Source organism: Mobula birostris, chromosome 25, assembly GCF_030028105.1.
Source record: "Mobula birostris isolate sMobBir1 chromosome 25, sMobBir1.hap1, whole genome shotgun sequence".
NCBI lineage: Eukaryota > Metazoa > Chordata > Chondrichthyes > Myliobatiformes > Myliobatidae > Mobula > Mobula birostris.
In genome coordinates, this window is record NC_092394.1 from 53295862 (window position 1) to 53315274 (window position 19413).

Consider the following 19413-nt stretch of genomic DNA (forward strand, 5'->3'; position numbering starts at 1 on the left):
GAGGGCTTGGGTTTCAGATCAGAGGTAAGAGATTTAAAAGGGACATCAGGGTGGTACGTATTTGGAATGTCTTCCTCGCTCTCCGGACTCTGTCCGTACTTGCTACCAAAGTAAAGCACCAGCATAATCAAAGATCTGACCCAACCTGGATATTGTCTCTTCTCCCCTCTTCCACTGGACAGAAAACACATAACACCAGGCTCAAAGCTGACTTCTACTGCCGTCACAAGACTATAGAATGGTTCCCTGTACAGTAAGATGGACCCTTGACCTCACAATCTACCTCATTATGAACTTGTACTTTATTGTTTACTGGCACAGCACGCTCGCTGTAGCTGTCACACTTTATTCTGTATCATTATTTCTTTACCTTGTTCTACCTCAATGCACTGTGTAATGACCTGATCTGTCTGAACAGTACGCAAGACAAGCTTTTCACTTATCAAAGTACAGGTGACCATAATAAACCCATTGCAGTTCCACTTCCAGAAATAGTGGCAGAGACAGGCACAAGAACAACATTTAAAATAAGCACGTAGATAGGAGAGGTTTCGAAGGCTATGGGCTGAACACAGGTACACGGGACGAGCTCGCTGGGTAATGTACCGAGGAGTCGGGCTGAAGGGCAAGTCTCCATCCTATGCCTGTGTGTCCGTGTCTGTGTTCACGTGTATAAGGAGCAATCTGGCAGACAAAGCTAGCATGTCGGTACAGCTGTTAACGGGAAAGACAAACAGAAATGTGGCATTGACGACACGGTGTGTATAAAAATAAAGAGACAAGGTGGGCTCTTGGACACTGCTCAGAGAAGACCCACAAGGACAAAGGTGTTGATTATGAACATTTGGAGTTTAGGAGAGTGGGAGATGATTTTTTTCAAACAATTCACTCAAGATTCTGTGCAGGATTAACAAGGCAGATGTCAGGGAATATTCCTTCTCATGGGAGTAACTAGAATTTGTGGGCAGTGTTCATTTAAGACAGAGATGTGAATTTGGAATTTTCAACACCAGAAAGCTGTGGAGGACAACTCATTGAATATTTTCAAGATAAAGATTTCGGATATTAGTCAGTCAAGGAAAACAGACCTCCTTGCCGGAAAGCCGTATGAGCTCTGATTCTATGTGTCTGCACAGGACAATCTGCCTGGTCCTCATCAGTCGTCCATTATCGCACAGCAGATTTGAAGACAGCGTCTTCTTTCTAAACACACTGCAACATTTCCTTTATTAGACTCATTGTAACTGACTATTATTAGACACAACACTGCTGCTTGCTGTAATTGGGTACATTGTAATGGATTTCAGCTATTGAGGCTGGTTTATCTCCCTCAGTAGCAGTGGAGGTGACTTCTGATGCTTCTCACAGAAGCAGTGCCTCTCGATTCTGTCTTTAGACACAGGAGGTGATTTCTCTGGCAGACTTGAGAATGAAGCTGAGCAAGTGGAAGGAATACCAGTGGAAATCTCTTTTGAGAGTCTCACTTAGTATAGTTATGGAAAAGGTCAAGTATAAAGCAGGATTATCATCCTAAATTGGCTTAAGGCCAAGTTTATGAGGCCAGTTAGTGATTTAGTAAAATTTACTGGAAACAGCTGCTCGAAGGGAGATTATCCTCACGGCAATGCAGGAAATGAAGAAAGGAAATTCAAAGGATGATGGGCTGTCAAAACTTGGGGCCTGTGGATGTTAAGGTGCAGAGAGGGAGAGTCAAAACCTACAAAGACACCACAGTATTGCAGTGAGACAGAAGAATATATAACATGTCATGGGAAAAATAAGAAAATTGTTTTTAAAAAGCACAGAGAGGTTAAAATTATATTAGCAAGTAATGGAAAATCCAAAGACACATAATAAACAGTTATTAGATATAATGTTACCAGGCACACAAAAACAGATTCCTGCTATTGGACTATTACTGAGGCTGATTTCTCTGATCGCTCATGGCGTAGATAATCTCTGCTGCTTTCCATGCATTTTTGTTGTTGGGATCACTGCCACTGAATTCTGTTCTTGGACAGGGAGGAAAGGCATAACCGAAATGTTCTTGGACGGGGAGGAAATGCATATGCTCAGACGTCAGCCCACTGGGTACGGGAGGTACCTAATAAAGCAGCCACTGAGTGCCTGTTCATGGTCTTCTGCTGCTGTAACCAATCTACTTCAAAGTGTTGTGCATTCAGAAATGCTCTCCTGCACACCACTGTTGTAACACGAGGTTATTTGCGTTACTCTCACCTTCCTGTCAGCGTGAACCGGTCTGGCCATTCTCTCTGACATCTCTCATTAACAAAGCATTCTCACCCACAGAACTGCTGCTCACTTTTTTTTTGTTTGTTTTTCACACCAATCTCAAATTCACATAAGTTACATTTCTTCCCCATTCTGGTGTTTGGCCTGAACAACAACTGAACCTCTTGACCGTGTCTGCATGCTTTTATGCACTGAGTTGCAGCCACCTGATTAGCCATTTACATTAACAACCTGCTCAGGTATACCTAATGAAGTGATCACTGGGTGTAACTCAGGAAAGAGCAGGCCTTTTCCAGAACACTCCCCTCCCAAAAAAGTGGGGGGAGGGGGTCTATGAGTGACTCACGTGGAAATATTCCCTCATGAATATCTTCACAAAATGAGGGGAGATGATAGTCCTAAAGAGGCGAAACCGAAATACGGTATAGACGGATGGAGTTAGCCAGGGTATCACATCTTTGAAACTGGATTAATCTCCTGGCCCAAATGAAATATGTTCCAGGTTGTTCAGTGAAAGAAGGTGTAACTATAATGTTTCAAACAAACCTCCCTGTCTACAGAGTGGAGAGCTATGATTAATTTACCCTGTTCAAAGGAGAAGGAGCTAAATCAAATATTCACAAGCTAACTAGTTAACGAATTCCGCAAAGTTACTGAGAAACAAAATGGATTTTCATTTAGAAAGGCACAGATTCATTCAGAGATAGCCAGCGTGGATATATTTGGAGAATCAGATTTACTATCACTGACTCAGTTCGTGAAATTTGTTGTTTTGCAGTTTACTACAAAAATAAAAAAATTACTATAAATTACAGCATAAATCTTGTAAATAAAGAATAATGAAGTAGTGTTCATGAATTCAGGGGCCATTCAGAAACCTGATGGCAGAGGGGAAGGTTGTGTCTGTGCTTTCTGAGGGTCCAAAGGAGGCATGTGTCCATGGACTTTAGCAAAGCCCTTACATCAGCCAGGCCATGGGATATGACAGACTAGGTCCCAAACTGGCTCAGTGATGCTTACAGAAGTTTCATTTATTAATTACTTACTGAGATTCTGTGCGGAATGGACCCTTCCGTCCTTCGAGCCACAATGCCCAGCAATCCCCCAATTTAATCCTAGCCTAATCCCGGGACATTTTACAATGACTGATTAATCTACTGACCGCTGAGACTTTGGAATGTGGGAGAAAACCAGAGCACCCAGAGGAAACCCACGCAGTCACAGGGAGAATGTACAAACTCCTTACGGGCTCACAGATATTTTTAACATGGGGTCTGTTATCTGTAGGGTTTCATTGTGCTTTTTGTGATGCTTGATAATGGTTGAGATTTAAATGTAGGAAACCTATGCTAGAACTCCAGTTAGACCAAAACTTGAATGCTGCACATAGTTGTAGTTACCAGATTACAGCCAGACACAGCAAGGGAACATAAAGAAACTTACAAGGACGTTGCTGAGGCTGGAAGACTGTAGTTATAAGGAAAGATTCAAATTGGGGTTGTTTTTCCTTGGAACAGAAGAGGCTGAGGGAAGATTAAATTGAGGTGTATATAACCTTGAGGGACTTAAACAGAGTGAATGGTTCAGACCTTTTTCCTTCAGCTCAATTATTTGTTAGAGGGATTAGGGGGAAGATGTTGAACAACATGATCCAGAGAGGAGAGGGGTCTGGATGTGTTAAAGAGGCAGGAAAGGATGAGGATGAGGTGTAGGCTGCAAGCTAGGGACCAGATGTTGAGAGAAGGGTTGAGACGCAGCACTTGATTGGCTAGTGCACCTGTAATGGGCTGAATGACTTCCTTCCCTGTCGAGCATTCCTGACACTCTGACATACAGTAAATGAATACCAGTACTCATCAACTAATACGACTATTTGACACAGCAGTTAATCAGAAAATGTTGATATTTGCTTTGAGATGCTTATAGATGCTTCCTGTGTGAAATAAATATTTCTTGTTTCTGAACGCCTTGTTACTCATTGCCCAATGGATTGGTACTGCTATCACTGATGCATATTAACTGAATCCTTTAATTATTGAGAGTCTGATATGATAATTTTGGCTATTGCAACTGATTTCCCTCATTAAACAAACTGGCTGATTTGTGTTCTGGGCACACCACGGAGATGCCTCATATAGGGCAGACAGTAGTTATTAGATCCTCTGAAACTGATTTATGTAATTAGACACATTACAGCCTTTCATTGTTACTAGAAGTAAAATAGGCGATTTTATTTCTCACACACACACACACACACAAACTGGCATCACTTTATTTATGGGCACTGCAGCTACCTGGTGTGACTGGACGTTTTCCTTCAGATCCCCTTTAACATTTACTCCACACCTTAAACATGTGGCCTCTGCTCTTAGGTATGTCCACTGTGGACCCCATCCGCCCTCTCTCTGCTCGTGTACAGCCCTATCAGAAAGCTCGTCACTATGAGGACCATCTCTCTGCCCCATATGGCCATATTAGACTGCTCGTCACTATGGAGACCACCACCATCTCCCTGCCCCTGTACAGACCTATCAGACCGCTCGTCACTATGAGGACCATCTCTCTGCCCCGTATGGCCATATCAGACTGCTCCTCAGCTTCATTTGCACCAAGGAAAGCAAAGCCAGCTAATTCAATCTCTCATCACTGACACACTCTGTCCCTGGTGAATCTCCAGTGCACCCTCTCCACAACAGGCACCTGCAAGCAAAGCCACCCAGAATACTTCCCCGCAGCCTATCAGGATTTTATAAAGTGGTAGAGTACTTTTTGCTCTTGTATTGCCCCAGTTAATGAAGGTCAACCTCTTCACCACTTCATCTACCTGCGGTGCCAGAGTTAAGGACCTATTGACAAGTGCCTAAAGTCCCTACGGACGAGTGCCCAAGGTCCCTCAGATCCTAATCCATCTGATCTGAGGAAGAAGCTGGAGCACTGGGTAACATGTTGTCATGACAACAACCTTCCCCTCAATCTCAACAAAAGAGCTGGTTGTTGACTTGAGAAGTGGTGTTGGTGCACATGGTCCTGTCAGCCTCAACAGCACTGATGTAGAGACTTCAAGTTCCTAGGTATGAACATCATCAGCAGCCCGTCCTGGTCCAAGAACAGTAATGTCAGCCTGAGAAAGCTCACCAATACCTTTACTGCTGCAGGAGGCTAAAGAAATTCAACATGTCCCCATCGAGTCTGACTGAGTCTTATCAATGCAGCACAGAAAGCATTTAGTCTGGATACATAATAATTTGTTACGGCAACTGCTCTGCACGTGGCTGTTAGAAACTGCAGAGATCTGTGGACACAGAAACCAGCCTCTATCTATGGACTCTGTCTGCACTTCTCACAGCCTCGCCTCAGCCCGCCCCAGACATTCTCTCTTCTCCCCTCCCCTATCAATGTCCTGAGACCACCAGGCTCAAGGAAAGAATCTGCTTTCACCACACTTTTGAACAAAGCTATTGTACGATTAGATGTACTCTTGGCCTCTCAATCTATCTCACTTCCTGCAATCACTTCATTCTGCATCGTTATTATTCTGCCTCAATGGACAGAATAATGATTTGATCTGTATGAACAACATGCAAGACAAGCTTCTCACTATCTTGATACACAGACCAATAAACCAATACCAAAACTTCAATATTCACAAGGGCCCTACTGCTCACGGTGTACATCTCACCACTAACAAACCAGCCAAAATGCATCATCTTACTCTTTTTGGGATTAAATTACATTTTCCATTGCTTTACCAACTAAAAATTGTGTTCTGTAATCTAAGACCATCCTCCTCACCACCAATTTTGGTCTTATCTGCAAACTTACCAATCCTATCTCCGACATTTATATGCATATTGTTATGTGTGTCATAGACAGAATGGTCCCAGCACCAAGTAGCTTCCAACGTTGTGGGCCAAGGGGTCTGCAATGTCCTGTAGATTTCTACGTTCAATGCTTGTGGTAACTGCTGATCCCAAGTTTCCAAACACAAAGGCACTGTCATCTTCTACCTCCTGTTATCATGTGGACTCTGGATCCAATTTATCTGCGGTTTCCAAGATTTTGGAATTTGTCCAAGACCATCCCAAAGTCCATATAAGCAACACCGTCCTCATCAACACAAACAAATTAGTCAGACAGGACCTCCCACCACAAAGCCAGGCAGACTACCCTGATCTGTTCCACTTTTCCAAGTGTAGGCTGATTCCTTTAAAGCCTCAACAATTTCTGCCCCTGCCTTTTCAGCCCTTGAAGATTTATTGCTCTTGGTGCCTACAAAGACACCTAACATCGTTTGTGTTTTTAATGCTAACATGCTATAGAAATAACCCCCACTCATCCCTGAAAACAGCAACTTTGATGCTATTAGACTATAAAACATAGGAGCATAATTAGGTCACTTGGAATGCACTACCTGAGTCAATGGTGGAGGGAGATACACTCGTGAAGTTTAAGAGACTACTAGACAGGTATATGGAGGAACTTAAGGTGGGGGGTTATATGGGAGGCAAGGTTTGAGGGTTGGCACAACAGTGTGGGCTGAAGGGCCTGTAATGTGCTGTACTATTCTATGTTCTATGTTCTAAATGCTCTGCCACTCTATCATAGCCGATTTATTTTTCCTATCAACCCCATACTTCTGCCCTCTCTCCGTAAGTTTTGACACCCTTACTAATCAAGAACCTATCAATCTCCACTTTAGATATAGCTGGTGACTTGTCTTCCACAACCATCTGTGGCAATGAATTCCACAAATTCACCAGCCTCTGGCTAAATAAATTCCTCCTCATACAGGTCAGCAAGTGTGCATTGAAAAGCAGCACTTCATGGGAGTTTTGGCTTGTGAACTAGTGGCCAATCAGTGATCGGGATTTATTAGAAAGGGCAAATAAAAACAAGGCAAAGGCAAGTGGAGTGGCTATTCTTGGAACGGGCAGAGTTACAGTGGGGGGTTTGAGGATTTAGCTCATCGAGGCTTTAGCAAGGAGGGGCTGGAGTGAGAGAAGGCAAAAAGTTGTAGCTTGATTATTTTTTCAATTTATTTAGTGTTTCCTCCTTTATAACTGCACAGTTACAGCAACAGGGATACCAAACAGGATAGCTGAATGCTCCACACACAAAATACTGGAGGAACTCAGCAGGCCAGGCAGCATCTATGGAAAAAAGTACAGTCGATGTTTTGGGCCGAAACCCTTCAGCAGGACTGTAGAAAAAAAAAACGCTGAGGAGTAGATTTGAAAGGTGGGGAGAGGGGAGAGAGAATTAACAGGCAATAGGTGAAACCTGGGGGGGGGGGAGGTAGGGATGAAGCAAAGAGCTAGGAAGTTGATTGATGAAAAAGCCATGGAAGAAAGAAGCTGGGGGAAGAGCACCAGAGGGAGGCGATGGGCAGGCGAGGAAATACGTGAGAGAGGGACGAGGGGATGCAAAATGGTAAATGGGGGTGGGGTGGTGGAGGCATTACTGGAAGTTTGAGAAATCAACGTTCATGCCATCAGGTTGGAGGCTACCCAAACAGAATATAATGCGTTGTTCCTCCAACCCACAGTAGCCTTATCCTGACAGTGGAGGAGGCCATGGATGAACATATTGGAATGGGAATGGGAATTGGAATCCCGCTTGCTCTGGCGGAACAATTTCCCATCCCCTTGTCCCTCTCTCATGTTATCACCTTGCCCGCCCATCACCTCCCTCTGGTGCTCCTGCCCCCTTCCTTCCATGGCCTTGTCTCTTTCACCAATCAACTCCCCAGCTCTTTGCTTCATCTCTCCCCCTCCAAGTTTCCCCTATCGTCTGTTATTTCTCTCTCCCCTCCACCACCTTCCAAATCTACTCCTCAGCTTTTTTGTCTACAGTCCTGCTGAAGGGTTTCAGCCTGAAATGTGGACTGTACAATTTTCTGTAGATGCTGCCTGGCCAGCTGAGTTCCTCCAGCATTCTGTGTGTGTTGCTCAGATTTCCAGCATCTGCAGATTTTCTCTTGTTTCTAGTGGAATGCTCCTCTTGTGGGATGTGGGAGGGCAGGGAGACCTCCAGTGTCCCTGACAACTTCACCTGCTAGAATTGCATCCGGCTGCAGCTTCTAACAATCTGCGTAAAGGAGTTGGAGCTGGAACTGGATGAACTTGGGATCATGCAGAAGGCTGACGAGGTGCTAGATGGGACATATAGAGAGGTAGTTACACTCGAGGTGCAGGACACAGGAGACTGGGCGACAGTCAGGAAGGGGAAAGGGGTTAAACAGTCAAGTGCAGAGTGCCCCTGTGGCCGTCCCCCTCAGCAAGAGGATATGTTGGGGGGGGGGGCAGTGAAATGACCTCACAGAGGAAAGCCACAGCAGTCAGGTCTCTGGCTCTGTGGCTCAGAAGAGAAGGGAGGAGAGGAGACAAGCTGTGGTGTTAGCGGATTCATTACCCAGGGGAACAGAAAGGATGTCTGCAGATGAGAATGAGATACTCAGGTGACATGTTGTGTAAGCATCCTTATTCTTTTTGACTCAATTCACAGCCTCTCTGCTCATCCAAGGTTGCCAACCTTGCCATTCCTATCCTTCATCCTTACTGGAACATGCTGGTCCCAAACTCTGATCAGCCGGTCTTTAAAATCCCACCTGCCAGATGTGGAGTTGACTGATGACTACTGCTCCCAATGACCTCCCCCAGCTCCTGTCTAACAATGTCAAAATTTGCCTTACCTTTTTTATAACCATCTTAAACTCAAGGAGTTGTCATCAGTGTTCCCAAAGTGCTCTCCCACTGAAACCAGCCCAAGTTAATTTCTGAAAACAAGGTCCACTGTGATCCTTCCCCTCCTTGGATTATCCATCTTCAAGGAATGCTCAATACACCTAACAAATTCTGTCCCACCTAAGCCTCTTGCATTGAAAATATTAGGTAAGGTTAAACTCAACCACTAGACAACGCTGTTGATTTTACAGCTGTCCACATTGTTGTTCCTGTCTCATGCTGGCTATTGGGAGACCGATACTGCAAATATCAGAGCGATTGCACCTTTCTTATTTCTGAGCTCTACCGACACTCACTCAGTGGATGACCCCCCCCCCCCCCATACCCCAGGGGGTCCTCTCTGAGTGTATCTGTGACCTTCTCCCTCATCAGTAATATAACCCTCCCTGTCTTGTCTTAAACAATGAAACCTTAGAATATTCCCGGAACAGTCCTGACTTTCTTGCAACAATGTCTCCACAATGACCCTAACACCAAAATCCCGGCTCTAAATACATCTGCCTTATTCTGTGCACTGAAACCATCACATCAGTCCCACCCTGCTCATGAACCTGACCCCGCATTGCTCCAGCTCCCCTCAAGCCCTCAGCCTGCCACCCGTTCTCGGTGCACTGCAGCTAAACCCTTCTTGCAGGATTCCCTGCGTGTGCTGGCGGTCAGCTGAGGGACTTGGCGGGATCCTGCTATGGACACACTGTAACTGATCTCCGATGCTGGACAGCTGTAGAAAAATTCCGTTATTGAACACACTGCGGCTGATAGGTTATTGGACTGACTGTATCCAAATCCTAATATTGGTCTGATCGCGGCAGCTTCTCTTGCTAGGTTCACTGTAGCTGAACCACGATATTGGCAACATTGTGTCTGCACCCCCTTCCCCGCCGTGTAACGCACACACAACGAGTCTCGTCCCCCCCGCCCCCCGCCGATAATATACACACGCTGTATCCCGTCCCCGTGTAACAAACACACTGCATTTCTCTTCCCTGTGTACCGCACGTATTTGATCCGACCCCGTGTACCGCCACAGTTGCCGGTTCCAGTCAACGGCCACTGGCTCCTGTCAACTCCCACCGTCGGTGCACTAACTCTGTCCGAGCTGCCTTACCTGGAGCACCGGTATCCTGCCGCAGTGTCACCCCGGTCCCGCGGCCAGCCGCTACTCGGGCTCAGCTCGGCTCGGCTCGGCGCGGCGCTCCGACCGCTGAGAGCTGCGGGCGGACCCAGTCCCGGCAAGGAGCCGGCGGGTCCTAGTGCGCGGCGCAGCACGCTGATCAGGATGTCAGAACCGGTCAGCGGAGAGTTAAATTCTATAACTCGGTATCGGCTTTAAAATTGGTCAGGTGGGTTGATGAGTAGGGGAGGGGTTATTGAGACCCCTCAGGTTTGGAGGGAAATTGCAGAAATGGGTTACCCAAAGTGTAGCATAATGGGGGACTTACCCTGTTCAGGTAAAAGAGGGGTTTGGGATATGTGTGTGGGGAAACCACCTTTGTCGAAAAAGAGGAATCAGGCTTGCTGGGCTCGACTTTTGGGAAATTAGCCAGCCAGAGATATGCAGAAAAGAGCAATCATAAAATCCAGAGGATTAGAAGGATATGGACCGTTTCAGGAAAATGGTCATCTGTTGTATCAGAACAGTTTAGCCCAGGCTAAACTCTAGTTGAAAACTGGAAGGACTTTAAGCACATATATTCCAATTGTATAATTATTTCAAAAATTAATTAATTAATAAAAATACATTTAAAACAATATAAATAAAAGAGTATCTGCAGATTTCCTCTTATTTGTAAATAAAAGGGAGATTAATGGGATAGTGGATATAAATTAAAACAGGAGATAGAAAAGGCAGGTAATAAGGAGGATTTCAGAATGCAGGTAGATTGAGAAATCATTTTGGTGCTAGATCCCAAGATAGGGAATTTATAGAATACCTACGAGCTGCTAGTGGTTGAGCCCACTAAGGGATCAGCTATTCTAGGTTGGGTGTTGTGTAATGAACCAGATTTGACTGGAGAGCTTAAGGTAAAGGAACCCTGAGGAAGCAGAGATCATAATATGATGGAATTCACCTTGCAGTTTGAGAGGGAGAAGCTAAAGTCAGATGTATCGGTATTACCTTGGAGTAAAGGGAATTTCAGAGGTGTACATTTTCACAAATAAAATGAAGTGATGCATTTTATGTTTAATGAAACCTGTAACCACATTTTTTGAACTCCAAAACCTAAACACAAGAGCACGCTAAAACTCTTTACGTAATAAATGACTCTTTACGTCATCACATCGGACCAGACTCTGAAAGCAAAACCCCAACTCAGTGTTGGTGGCTGTGAATTTTATACATTTCTCCCAATTACATTACCCTATACAGCCCCCCCACCCCCAGAATTCACTAAAACCGGCATTGTGAGTCTGTCTGGAGCTCAGACAAGGGGCTGGACCCAGGTCCTGTGTTCCACTGGTGGAGGGACAGCAGGTACCTCTGACTTGTCCAGAGATGTGTTGACACGCTCATGGTCATGTTGTGATGCCAGGGGCATAGCAGTGGAATGCTCCAAATCTTAGTGGGCTGGTTTAAGCCAATCTACCAAAATACATTCAGGTTTACCCTTCTTATCTATGATAAAGGTCTTTTTTCCCCATTACAAAGTGTATAATAGGCCATCATAAGGGGGCCTAAGGGGATATTGGTGGGCATCAAGCTGGACAAAATCAAAAGAGGTGGAATGTAGGTCAACAGGAACCCAAGGGTGCTGTACACCATGGTGGGAGACAGGAATAGGTGAATAGAAATTGAATTTACTGAGGAAGGTGGAATGCTGTTGAGAGGCTGACCAGGTGGTCATGGCATCAGGAATGAAATCACTGGCACTCATAATGGCAGCCCCAATGACAACTGCAGATCCTCTTCTGGAGCAGTGCTGAGCCACAGCAGGAGCCATGGGAGATGATCACGCCAGCACTCATCCGTCAGGGAAGCCCTCAGAGCAGCCTTTAACTGCTTGCATAGGCCATTGGACTGTGGGTGATACGCTGTGGTGTGGTGTGGTGTGGTATAGCCTAACGCCAAGGTTCTGGGCCATCACAGCCCTGAAGTCTGATGTGAACTGGGGACATGGTCAGAGGAAATATCAGATGGGGTGTCAAACTGAGCAACCCAGGTGCTGATAAAAGTCCGAGCCATGTCTGCAGCTGTCGTCGATGCTAGGGGGATGATCTCTGGCCAGCTGGTGGTACGGTCCACCATGGTAAGGAGATGACTGAAACCATGGGGGTGGGGGAAGGAGAGGACCGACAAGGTCTACATTGACATGGTCAAACCATCGCACAGGGACCTCAAAAGATGCCACTGGCACCTGAACATGATGGTTAATTTTTGCCCACTGGCAATCCACACAGGCTGCAGTCCAGTCACACAATCCTTTCTGAGACTGTGCCAAATAAATGTGGCATTCTCAGTACTACTCATTGTAATGTTAATTGTTAAGGCTGACAAAATGGCTTCTCTGTACTGTTAACTGCTGAGTAAGGGGTTCTCTGTAGCAGCATGTTTGGGTTATAATTAGTGATAACAGGACTTGTATTAATTTGCTAGCCAATGGAAGTCATGTTATTCTGTCTGTACATGCGGGAACTGGAGGAGAAGCACGGGCTTTTGATAGAGGAGAAGAGAAGAGGCCGGACGTGAGTCGAGCGCTCTGGTAGATCACCGGGAGTGATCCCAGCCGAGGGTCGACGGAGTTCAGAGGAGATCGAGGGGAGGAACGGATACCCAATTTTGTGAGCTCCAACAAATTATTTGTGCACAGAACTGATAAAATTTACTGACCTGGCGCCTTTATTTTATTTGTTTCTACTAACCCATCAGCGAAAAATAATTATAAAGTGTATCATTTACTTGCCTATTGTGTACCTTCTGATATTTTATGTTGTGGGCTTGTACTGGGGTGCAATCACACAGTATCCACACCAACGCGATTACAGAGCTGGTGGGGTCAACGCCAGTTTACCCTAGACGAACGGGGGTCAAGTGGGGCATAGTCGCTACACAAACTTTAGTGCAACCAGTTTCTCTGAAGCCTTCTGCCCTGGATGCGAGAAGCTATGTATGGAGTTAAAAACAGTCTGCCTCCAGTTTGCGGGCACTATGCGGCAAGGACGACTGGTTGAGAGAAACCCCAGCTTCCCCGAACTTAATGTCAGCCAACCACAGGCCCGTGACTACTGTTCGGTAAGCTTGTTCCTCTGGGTCAGTAACTTGGTCAGCTGCCATGCCGGCATAAACCCCTATGTTTATGGCTTCAATAGCTGGCTGCGAGAGGCAATCAGCCACAGCATTATTGATATCTTGTATATCAGCTGCGAACTTCGCCATGTAGGCTAGGTGGTGTTGCTGCCGTGCAGACCAAGGGTCTGATATTTTGGCCATCGCATGCACGAGAGGTTTGTGGTCAGAGAACGTTGTTTTGGGAATGTTCTCCAAGCACACAGCACCTGATGGTAGCCCCTAACTATACTGACCTTGGAAAAAATTAATCTTCCAGCTAAGCATGCCGAAATGTCCTGGAAATGGGACGAGGTAATGATTGGGAGTGGTGGTCTCATTAAGGTGCTGGTAATAACCACATGGACAGCAACCACCATCGGACCTAGGGCCCATACGGAAGGCTACTCCAGTGGCATATAATGCCAAGCCTTTCCAGGCTGGCAAGCTCAGTCTTCACAGTTGCCAGTTTTTCTGGGTCCAGTCTACACACATGGACATGAACTGGCAGGGCAGTTGTGGGAATGTGGTGCTCGACCCCATGTTTTGTGACTGAAGAAGAGAATGTGGGCCTGATGAGGTGTAAGAATTCACCCAGCGGTTGAGTAAACTCACACGTGGTGGTGCATATGTTTGACAGAGTCTTTGGGGGGAACATACTGGGGGAGAGTGTAATGACCCAAAGTCCTTGACATCCACACACCAGCAGATCTTAAGATCGACTAACAATCCTTGGGCACACAAGAAACCTACACCGAGCAGAGGTCTGGCCACTTTAGCCAGCATGAAGTGCCACATGTAACGTCACCCAGTGCCACCCGTCATGCCCTGTAAGTCTGGATCCTGCTGCCATCGGCGGCTTCCAGCGAGGTTTTGTCACTCTTTGCCTGTTGCTGGCAGCACACTCACTTGAGCACCCATGTCACATAACAAGTGTCTGTAATGGACAGTAAACGACCCTGGCAGCTGGAAACCCACGGTGTTCAAGGACCTCTGATGTCCCAATGCACTGGCACTGCCAAAGTTACAAGGCAGTCAGCACTTAGTGTTCTGCCAAAGTGAGTGTGGTAGAAACACAGACCTGGCGTTGTCTATTTCACAGCCACAAGTGTCCTTATGTTGGGGTTCTTGCTGACTGGGCTTATTGAGGTAGACAAAGGAGGAGGAACAATGTACCATCACCCAGCCGAGTGTAGACTATCATTTATCAAGCTCCCTGTAGTCCATCACAGGTGCATTAGTGAGGACTATGTGAATTTGATCAGGCATTTGCTGCGTGGAGAGTTCTTTAAAAATAAAATAAGGGTGGTGATTTCCCAGGAGAGACAGCACGTGGTCCATTAGCTCTGACTGCTTAGCATCACCAAGACTGCGTAAGGAGAACAGCTGTTCGGCGCGTTCAGACTCCAATAGTCCAAAAGTCAGTAAAGGTGAGATTTCAGCAATTGGTATTTACTGTGTTCGGGCAGCTGTCCAAGCAGACTCACCACTCCCAAAGCTCCGGCAGCTTCAAAGTGACTGTGTTGGCCGACATGTTCAATAACTCTGGAATCATCCCAGAGCATCGGGGTCACCATTGTAGGTCTTCACAAATAAAGCAAAGTTTTATGTTAAATGAAACACATTTATTGAACTCCAAAACCTAAACAAAAAAACACACTAACACTCTTTACATAATAATGTCATCACATCAGACGAGCCTCTTAAAGTGAAACCCAAGTTCAATGTCAGTGGTTGTGTGTTATGTGCATTTCTCCCAGTTAGGTTACCCTACACAGGCTTGAGAGAGGAGCTGGCCAAAGTTGATTGGAAGGGAACACTAGCAGGGATGACAGCAGAACAGCAATGGCTGGAGTTTCTGGGAGCAATTCAGAAAGTACAGGATTGATATATCACAAAAATGAAGGAGTATTCTAAAGGGAGAATGACGCAACTGTGGCTGATGAGAAAAGTCAAAGACAGCATTAAAAACAAAAGGGAGGACATAAAATAGAGCAAAAATTAGTGGGAAGTTAGAGGCTGAAAGCTTTTAAAAACCAACAGAATGCAGCTAAAAATGTCACACAGAGAGAAAAGATGGAATACAAAGTTAGCCAATAAAATCAAAAAGTATGTTCAGGTATCTAGAAGAGAGGTGAAAGTGGATATCAGACTGTTGGAAAATGACACTAGTGAGGTAGTAATGGGGAGAAAGAAATGGTGGATGAAATAATAAGTATTTTGCTTCAGTCTTCACCAGCAGTATGCGAGAAATTTGAGAGCGTCAGGGGGAGATGTCAGTGCAGTTTCTATTAGATTAGATTATGAGAACACTCAGTCCTCTTTTGTCATTTAGAAATGCATACATGCATTAAGAAATGATACAATGTTTCTCCGGAGTGATATCACAGAAAACAGGACAAACCAAAGACTAACACTGGCAGAACCACATAATTATAACATATAGTTACAGCAGTGCAAAGCAGTACCATAATTTGATGAAGAACAAACCATGGGCACAGTAAAAAAAGTCTCAAAGTCCCCGAGTTGATCGACTCCCGAGTCCCTGATAGCAGGTGGCAAAAGGGAGAAACTCCCTGCCATAAACCTCCAGGCACCGTCAACTTGCTGATGCCTCGGAAGCAGCCGACCACAGCTGACACTGAGTCCGTCCGTCCAAAACTTCGAGCGTCCGACCAGCCCCTCCGATACAGCCTCCTGAGCACCTTCGACCTTGCCCCGGCTGCTGAAACAAGCAAAGCCGAGGATTCGGGGCCTTCTGCTCCGGAGATTCCAGTTACCACACAGTAGCAGCGGCAGCAAAGCAGGCATTTCAGAAGTTTCTCCAGATGTTCCTCCATTCTCTCACATCCATCTCTATCAAATCAGAACTGTGCACAGATTACAGATATCATTCACCAGAGAGGCCGTGCGTGCTGCCGTCGTGCCACCATCTTCTCCTCCTCTACCAAGGAGAAGCTGCATAGGAAGTTGAAAGGTCTGAAGAGGGATAAGTCACCTGGACCAGATGGACTACACCCTAAAGCCAGCATAGCTTCCTTAAGGGAAAACCTTGCCTGACAAATCTGCTGGAATTCTTTGAGGAAATGACAGATAGGGTAGACAAAGGAGAATCGGTCGGTGTTGTTTACTTGGAGTTTCAGAAGGCTTCGGATAAGGTGCCACACGTGAGGCTGCTTAATAAGATAAGAACCCATGTTATTACAGGAAAGATACAAGCATGGATAGAGCATTAGCTGGAGACAAGGAGTGGCAAAAAAGGGAATGGGGTGTTAGCACGGATGAATGAGTGGGTGCGGAGATGATGAGGTGTTAGCACGGATGAATGAGTGGGTGCGGAGATGATGAGGTGTTAGCACGGATGAATGAGTGGGTGCGGAGATGATGAGGTGTTAGCACGGATGAATGAGTGGGTGCGGAGATGATGAGGTGTTAGCACGGATGAATGAGTGGGTGTGGAGATGATGAGGTGTTAGCACGGATGAATGAGTGGGTGCGGAGATGATGAGGTGTTAGCACGGATGAATGAGTGGTTGCGGAGATGATGAGGTGTTAGCACGGATGAATGAGTGGGTGCGGAGATGATGAGGTGTTAGCACGGATGAATGAGTGGTTGCGGAGATGATGAGGTGTTAGCACGGATGAATGAGTGGGTGCGGAGATGATGAGGTGTTAGCACGGATGAATGAGTGGGTGCGGAGATGATGAGGTGTTAGCACGGATGAATGAGTGGGTGCGGAGATGATGAGGTGTTAGCACGGATGAATGAGTGGGTGCGGAGATGATGAGGGGGACAAGGTTTCAAGTTCTTGGATCATTACGACCTTTTCTGGGGAAGGACTGACCTGTACAAAAGGAACGACTTGCACCTGAACTGGAGGGGAACTTACACCCTGGCCGGAAAGTTAGCTGCTGCTACTCAGGAGAGTTTAAACTAGTTTTTCAGGAGGCTAGGAACCGGAGGGAAAGGATTGGAACAGAAGGTAGGTGTCAGGGAAGGTAAAGAAAGGCAAAATCATAGTAACAGGTATGATGGGACAGGTTGTTTCAAGTGTGTATACTTTAATGCTAGGAGTATTATGGGTAAGGGTACTGAATTTAGAGCATGGATCAGCACATGGGACTATGATGTTGCGGCCATTACTGAAACTTGGTTGAGAGGGGGGCAGGAATGAGTAATTAATGTATCAGGTTTCCAAAGTTTTAGAGAAGATAGAGGAGGAGGTAAAGAGGGAGTGGAATTGTGCTACTAATCAGGGACAATATCATAGCTGCACTCAGGGGACATAACAGAGGGGTCAGACACTGAGTCCATTTGGGTGGAACTCAGGAATGGGAAGGGTGCGATCACACTGATGGGATTGTACTACAGGCCCCTAATAGCCACTGGGACATCGAGGAACAGATATGTAATCAGATTAAAGAAATGTGTAAAAGTAATAGTTATTGTCATGGGGGATTTCAACTTCTCTGATATAAACTGGGACCTTGTTAGTGTAAGGGGTTTAGATGGGGCTGAATTTGTTAAGCGTATCCAGAAAGATTTCTTAAATCAATATGTGGATGGTCCAATGAGAGGCCCAAACATGAGGAATTCTGCAGATGCTGGAAATTTAAGCAACACACATCAAAGTTGCTGGTGAACGCAGCAGGCCAGGCAGCATCTCTAGGAAGAGGTACAGTCGACGTTTCAGGCCGAGACCCTTCGTCAGGACTCACTGAAGGAAGAGTTAGTAAGAGATTTGAAAGTGGGAGGGGGAGGGGGAGATCCAAAATGATAGGAGAAGACAGGAGGGGGAGGGATGGAGCCAAGAGCTGGACAGGTGATTGGCAAAAGGGATATGAGAGGATCATTGGACGGGAGGCCCAGGGAGAAGGAAAAGGGGGAGGGGGGGAAAACCCAGAGGATGGGCAAGGGGTATAGTCAGAGGGACAGAGGGAGAAAAAGGACAGAGAGCGAAAGGATGTGTGTATATAAATAAATAACGGATGGGGTACGAGGGGGAGGTGGGGCATTAGCGGAAGTTAGAGAAGTCGATGTTCATGCCATCAGGTTGGAGGCTACCCAGACGGAATATAAGGTGTTGTTCCTCCAACCTGAGTGTGGATTCATCTTTACAGTAGAGGAGGCCATGGAGAGAGATATCAGAATGGGAATGGGACATGGAATTAAAATGTGTGGCCACTGGGAGATCCTGCTTTCTCTGGTGGACAGAGTGTAGGTGTTCAGCAAAATGATCTCCCAGTCTGCATCGGGTCTCGCCAATATATAGAAGGCCACATCGGGAGCACCGGACGCAGTATATCACCCCAACCGACTCACAGGTGAAGTGTCACCTCACCTGGAAGGACTGTCTGGGGCCCTGAATGGTGATAAGGGAGGAAGTGTAAGGGCATGTGTAGCACTTGTTCCGCTTACACGGATAAGTGCCAGGAGGGAGATCAGTGGGGAGGGATGGGGGGGACGAATGGACAAGGGAGTTGCGTAGAGAGTGATCCCTGCGGAAAGCAGAGGTGGGGGGAGGGAAAGATATGCTTAGTGGTGGGATCCCATCGGAGGTGGCGGAAGTTACGGAGAATAATACGTTGGACCCGGAGGCTGCTTTGTCCGCCAGAGAAAGTAGGATCTCCCAGTGGCCACACATTTTAATTCCACGTCCCATTCCCACTCTGATATGTCTATCCACGGCCTCCTCTACTGTAAAGATGAAGCCACACTCAGGTTGGAGGAACAACACCTTATATTCCGTCTGGGTAGCCTCCAACCTGATGGGATGAACATTGACTTCTCTAACTTCCGCTAATGCCCCACCTCCCCCTCGTACCCCATCCGTTATTTATTTATATACACACACACACATTCTTTCTCTCTCTCTCTCTCTCTCCTTTTTCTCCCTCTGTCCCTCTGACTATACCCCTTGCCCATCTTCTGGGTTTTTCCCCCCCTCCCCCTTTTCCTTCTCCCTGGGCCTCCTGTCCCATGATCCTCTCATATCCCTTTTGTCAATCACCTGTCCAGCTCTTGGCTCCATCCCTCCCCCTCCTGTCTTCTCCTATCATTTTGGATCTCCCCCTCCCCCTCCAACTTTCAAATCCCTTACTCTTCCTTCAGTTAGTCCTGACGAAGGGTCTCGGCCTGAAACGTCGACTGTA

At 46.3% G+C, this 19413-nt stretch overlaps 1 protein-coding gene across 7 annotated transcripts in view; it reads right to left on the reverse strand.

Moving 5' to 3' along the window:
* Positions 1–10219, reverse strand: part of camkk1a (calcium/calmodulin-dependent protein kinase kinase 1, alpha a) — a 236466-nt gene extending 226247 nt beyond the window's left edge. For all 7 annotated transcript variants that reach the window (XR_011883155.1, XM_072243529.1, XM_072243524.1 and 4 more), the window contains exon 1: positions 10105–10219. The gene's annotated coding sequence lies outside the window, so the exon portion shown is untranslated. The remainder of the gene's footprint in view (positions 1–10104) is intronic.
* Between the last annotated feature and the right edge of the window lie 9194 nt (positions 10220–19413).